This window comes from Macaca mulatta, chromosome 6, assembly GCF_049350105.2.
Source record: "Macaca mulatta isolate MMU2019108-1 chromosome 6, T2T-MMU8v2.0, whole genome shotgun sequence".
Classification (NCBI taxonomy): domain Eukaryota; kingdom Metazoa; phylum Chordata; class Mammalia; order Primates; family Cercopithecidae; genus Macaca; species Macaca mulatta.
The window spans coordinates 13,497,446-13,504,370 of record NC_133411.1 but is presented as its reverse complement, the minus strand read 5'-3'; positions in this window follow the sequence as shown (position 1 = coordinate 13,504,370).

Genomic DNA, 6,925 nt, shown 5'->3' with positions numbered 1-6,925 from the left:
GGTGTCCTGTTTGCAGTGAATGCAATCATTTTGTAGGGAAGCTTGAGGAGGCAGTGATTGATTTATCTAGGGCTCAGGGGATGGGTTTGACCAGGTGTGCCATTCACATAGCCCAGGAAAAGACTGGCCCTCCCATCCTAGTCTTATTATGCAAACGTGGCTTCCACCTGGCCGTGACCTTGATACTTGTACACGTGGTTTTACCTGGAGGCTGCCATGACGCCCATATGGGGGGGCGACAAGGGAAAGAGGGAGGAGAGGCCATACTGAATGTACATGGCTTCCAGGTACAGCTGCTGTCATTTACATATAAAAGCTCCTAGTTTGCATATCTATGCCTGACTTCTCAGGCTGCTTTCTGTTAGAGAATAAATAGTTTGGAGGCTGCTTTTTATTAAAGGAAAATTCTACTGAGAACTTTCCCCTTTCTAGCTGCCTAAAAATGATTTCATAATAACTCCTGTATTAATGTCAGCTATAAAAATTATTTGAGCTCTATCTTATTACAACTGTAAGAATTATACTCTCAATTATACTTACAATAATGAGATATTGAATCAGCTTCGTTGTCTGGGGTATATACCCTTACGGTTGTAAGAATTGTAAAAAATTGTCTAAGATTGAGGTACTGGCAGATTCAGTGCCAAACGTCCAACCTTCCAAAGGCCCCATCACTCAATACCTCAGGGTTAGGATTTCAACATACAAACTTTTGAGAATCATAAGCATTCAGTATATTGCAAGCTCCTTTGTAAGTAATGTGTCACTTTTCCTGCTTTTAATATTTTCTCCTTGTAGTTGACTTTCAACATTTTTACTGTACAATCTGCAAGATTGTACAAGACAACGTACAAGACAATCTGCTTGTGATTGTCTTTACATAGATCCTACTAGGAGTTTGTTGAGTGTCTAGGTGTATAACTTACTGTTATCCAATAAACTTGGAATATTTTCAGATATTACTTCTTTGAATGTTTTTCTGTTTTTTTCATTCTCCTTTCTTTCTCTGGAAGTCCCATTACACTTCTGATGGTGCGCTCAACCATGTCCATATTTATCTCAGTTTCTTTTATTTTCTTGATTCATTTTTCTCTTTATTCTTCACTTAGCGTAATCGCCATTGCAATGCCTTTGAGTTTTTATTAATTCTTTACAAGTTGAAATATCTTTTTGAATTGTTTTGGAAAATTATTCATTTCAGTCGTACTTTTTATCTGTAAAATTTATTTTTAGTTCTGTTTTATAACATTTATCTCTTTATTAATATTATCAATTTGATGAATCATTGTAATCAGAACTTTCTTTAATCATAGTTTTCTTTAACTTTGAGAACATGATTATAATAGCCATTTTAAAGTCTTTTTCTGATAAATATGACCTCTGTTCACCTTCATAGGCTGTCTCTGTTGTTTGATTTTTTCTAGGGAGTAAGTCATGCTTTCCAGTGTTTTTGCATGCCTCAAAATTTCTGTTGGAAACTGGCTATCTTTGATAATATAGCAACTCTGGTTACTTCTGCTTTCACTCATTGTATGTTATTATTGTTGGCTTGTTTATGTGTTTAGTGACTGTCCTAATTATTTTGGTGAAGTCTATTTTTCCCTCAAATTGTTAAGCTTTTAATGTTACTCCTCAGGGAAACTCAGCTTTGGGAACACTTGCAGTCACCTTGCGTGACAGTGGCTTTTGTAAGACTTTCTTCCTCTTTCTCTGACACATCCAACTATTAAACTTTAGTAATTGCCCGCTGATTGCTCCATTGTTTTCAAAAACGTCCTGGGGCACAAATTGCTCTACAAAATGATCCACTCGGAGTCTGACTCCTTTGAAAAAAAACATTCTGAGGTCAGTGTTTGACATTTTTTTCCAACATCAGGAGGGCTCCTCCATGGTGTTTTATTTCTCTTCTGTAATCTAACCAGCCTACAGTTTAGCCTCTATCTGGAATCTCTTCCTATTTATCTTATCCCACAATTATCACCATTTTTGAGAGTACATTAAAGTTGAACTTCCCCAAGATTTGTTGGAAATAAAATCAGTTCTTTGGGGAAAAGATTAAGAACTATCTGTTTTATGGTTTACTTCGCCCCTCAGGCAAAATCTCTAAATAACAGACAATGGCAAGTTGCTCTCTGAGGGATATTCTTGGTTTAGTGAAAGGTGGGCAAGAGCCTGAGGTCTTCTTGTCTTATCTCTCCCTGTATGGAGCCGCTGCTTCAAACTGGGGATACAGACATTAGGGCCCCAGTATTCTCAGTACTATTAATGTCTGTAAAGTAACAAAAGGTTCCTAAAAAGGGCTCAGTTTTCTAAGTAATTTGTATGCTACACCAAAATAAGTTTATAATGCTCATGACTTATCATGACCTTCTTATGAAAGAGTCTTATAATACTCATGATCCATGAAAGAAAATCAGACCAATATTTGACATTTTGTATTCTTTATTACAGAAAGATGCAGAGGTTAGAGGCATTGACCACCCCCTCCAGCCATGCAGTTGAAAATTTGCATATAAATTTTGAGCCGCCAAAAACGTAACTACTAATAGCCTACTGTTGACCGAAAGCTTTACTGATAAAATTGATTAACACATATTTTGTATGTTATCTGTATTATATATTGTATTCCCATAATACAGTACGCTAGGTTTTTCAAATGTTTTGAAAATCAAAAGAGAAAATATATTTATTATTCACCAAGTGGAAGTGACCCATTATCAAGGTCTTCACCCTCATCATCTTCACATTGAGTAGGCTGAGAAGGCAGAAGAAAAGGAGAGTTTGTCTAGCTGTCTCAGTGGTGGCAGAGGCAGAAAAAAATCTACATATAAATGGACACACAACCTCATATTCCTCATCTATACAGTGGACTGAATCAGGGTCTCCTATATCTGGTTTGGCACCCTCTTGGAGGCTCAATTAAAAATACAACATATTAGGTGGAATAGCTGCCAAGAACAGATCAAGATGGCTGGTGCATTTATAACAGAACTTCAGAACGAAGGCACTGAGAGCTGATGGAGGAAAGACATAGAAGCTGGGCTGAAGTCAGAGGAAGGTGGGAACCCTGCACAGGGCTATCCACATCCCGACTCCTTCCTTGCTTCCCAGTGACTCCTGGAGAACCCGTGAGGTGAACTGGCAAGGAGCTCCTGACTGGCTCCTGACACTAGCCTCTGGAATCGTGGCCGGAGGAGACCCCTCAACCACCACAGACACTCAAGTTGGCAGGGAGAGGTCCTTAGAGAAGTGGTGGTGGTAGCACACCAACTGAAGCAAAGCAAAAGGTGTTTGGTGTGGGAGTCTCTATAGCAGAGCACCACCAGGGAAGCCTATCTCCCTAGCCTCGACTTGCTCCCATAGGAGACTTTAGCCCTAGGGGAACTGTCAGACCTCAACTCTGCAGAGCAGTCTTGACCATCAAACAGGGCTGGTCTGATCTGAGCACCCCTTGGTCTGCTGGTCTCTCCTGGGGCCCTAACTTGATTCTGCTTGCTTGCAGGGTAGTCTCAGATGCCCCGGGGGACTGAATCGTAACTCCTACACTGGCAGATGTGCCTGACCAGCATAGAGCTCCAGCAGTGCAGTCCCCATGGCCCTACATTAGCCCATCCACTTCCTCCTCACACTGTAGCTTCACTCAGGCCTACAGCAACCTCCCACATCTTTTTGCCAGCACCTGGGTGTGTGGGCAGGCTTTGCCTTCCTTGCCCCACCAGCACACGCGTGTGTGGGCACTCTGTCCTGCCACTGCTAGAGAGGTTGTAGGAAAAAAGGAAAGTTTACATACTGTTTGTGGGAGTGTCAATCAGTTCAACCACTGTGGAAAACAGTGTGGCAATTCTTCAAAGACCTAAAAACAGAACGACCATTCACCTAGCAATTTCATTCCTTAATAGGTACCCAAACAAATATAAATCATTCTATCATAAAGACACATGCATGCATATGTTCATTGCAGCACTATTCACAATAGCAAAGACATGGAATCAATCTAAATGTCCATCAATGGTAGACTGGATAAATAAAATGTGGTACATATACACCATGGAATACTATGCAGCCATAAAAAAGAATGTGATTATGTCCTTTGCAGGAACACGGATGGAGCTGGAGGCCATCATTCTTGGCAAACTAACATAGGAACAGAAAACCAAATATTGCATGTTCTCACTTATAAGTGGGGGCTAAATGATGAGAACACAGGGACACATAGAGAGAAGCAACGCACAGTGGGGTCTATTGGAGGGTGGAGGATGGAGTGTAGGAGGAGGGGGAGGATCAGGAAAAATAACTAATGGATGCTAATCTTAACACCTTAGTGATGAAATAATCTGTACAACAAACCCCTATTACATGAGTTTACCTATATAACAACCTGCACATGTACCCCTGAACCTAAAATGAAAGTTAAATAAATAGACACACATAATTGACATCCATGTTGTCAAGAGTCAATGTATACGTGTACATATATATGTAAAAGTGTATTTTTATTCAGCATATATATTTTAGTATAGCACTTTCTAACTCACTTTGTAAACAAATGTTGCTATTAAAAATTATAAAAGTGGCCATGTGTGGTGTCTCACCCCTGTAATCCTAGCACTTTGGGAGGCCAAGGTGAGAGGATCACTTAAGGACAGGAATTTGAGACTAACCTGATCAACATAGCTAAACCCTGTCTCTACTAAAAAATAAAATAAATAAGGAACACTTTATCCAGTCATGGTGGCATGTTCTTGCAACCCTGGTTACTTAGGAGGCTGAGGTGGGAGGATTTTTTGCTTGAACCCAGGAGTTCAAGGCTGTAGTGAGCCAAGATTGCACCACTGGACTGCAGCCTGGGTGACAGAGGGACCCTGTCTCAAAAAAAAAAAAAAAAAAAAAACTGAGAAAGGCATTATTTTAATTTAATTTGGATTTTAAAAATTTTGTTTTGTTATTAATTGCAAATTTGTTGCTATTTATGGGACACAGTGTGATGTTTCAATATATGTGTATATTATTTAATAATCAAATCAGGATAATTAGCATATCCATCACCTCAAACACCTGTCTTTTTGGTGAGAACATTCCAAATTCTCTCTTCTAGATCTTTTCAAATATACAATGTATTATTGTTAATTATAATCACTCTACTGTGCAATAGAATAGTGGAACCTATTCCTCCTACCTAACTGTAACTTTGTACCATTGACCAACCTCTCACCATAACCTCACCCTCCCACACCCTTCCCAGCCTATTTCCATAAGATCTGCTTTTTCAGATTCTAACTATGAGTGGCATTTGTCCTTCTGCGCTTGGTTTATTTCACTTAACATCATGTCCTCTCTAGGTTCATTCAGGTCATACAAATAACAGGATTTTATTCTTTCTTATGACTGAATAGTATTACATTGTGTATACATACCACGTTTCTTTTTACTTATTCATCCACTGACTATTGTGACTAGAACTGCAATAACATGGGAGTGGAGATATTTCTTTGACATACCTATTTCATTTCCTTTGGATATATGTGCAGTAGTGGGGATTTTTTAATCCTCTGGTAATTTTATTTTTATTTCTTTTAGGAAACCTCATACTATTGTTCATAATGCAAGGAGATTTTATATTGTTCGTAAAGCAGGGAGATTTTAAAAACCACATAGTCAAGTATACAAAGCAGCAAAATTTAGAGCAAATAATATTTTACATGAAAATATTAATTTCACTTCTATTAAAGTCACAAAAGTATATAGATACTTTTATAACTTATATTTAGATTAAGCGATATTGGTATGAACCAATGTGAATTTTGAAATGGAGAGATGAGGAGGATAGATTGATATACATATGCATACAGATAAATATAGAAATCAACATAGATATGCTGCATATAGATATTAGTATATATACATGTGTTTCCTAACTTGGTCCACTGGGAGAAAGCTTAGACGAAACCCTAGAACTTAAAGTATAATTAAAAAAAAAAGAAAAAAGAAACCAGAGAGATGACACACAGATATTGACTACCAGTCATCTCCAGTGAAAGAATCATGTTTATGTGAGATGTTAACACTAAAGGAAATTGGGTCACGGATACGCAGAGAATCTCTTTACTATCTTTGACACTTTTATGTAAATCTAAAATTATCCCCAAATAAACATAATTTCTAACATATATCAAATATATACAATACAAAGCAATGTATTCTTATTTTTATACCAGTAAGTGTATAGTGTTTATGAAAAACCAGACTAAGTAATTAAATGTATCAATTTACCATACCCTCACAACAATTCAGTAGACTAGATATTCTTTCATAGATGAAATTTAGGCCCAGAAAGAAAATGAATTTCCCAAGATGACTTCCCTAAACTGAACAGCAAAACTTTTCACCCTTGTTGCTGGTTCCACAGTTCCTTCTTTCAAGTGTCACATTTTTCTTCTGAAGTGACAGGTTTGAGCAATTCGATACAGGGAGGCACATAAAAGTTGAAATGTGAGATAAAATTTGGAGGTATTCTTCCCAAACATTCGTTTTAAAGAATTAGAATAGTTAACTCAAAAGCTATTTCACTTACACAAATGTAATGGGAAATTAGAAATGTCTGTCTGTGGATGAGAGTATGTCCAGCAAGGCCTGTGTCCATTAACATCAGCTAGAAAAGCTGGATAAATTATAAAAATATGGAATCTGTCTGAAGGGGCTCAAATTTTGGCTCTGATGTGAAATATGTCACCTTGAGAATTCACTTAATTATTCTGTGTCTCAGTAACTTGATCTGCGGGTCATAGCACTACCTCAAATTCCTGGAGTAGTAGCACATACTGAGTGATCAGTGCTAAGACAGTGGAAAAGGGTAGGGTAAAAACCAGAGAGTGGGCTGGGTCAGGGCGGAGCAGATATTTTATTTAAGGTGTTCTAGAAAGGTCCT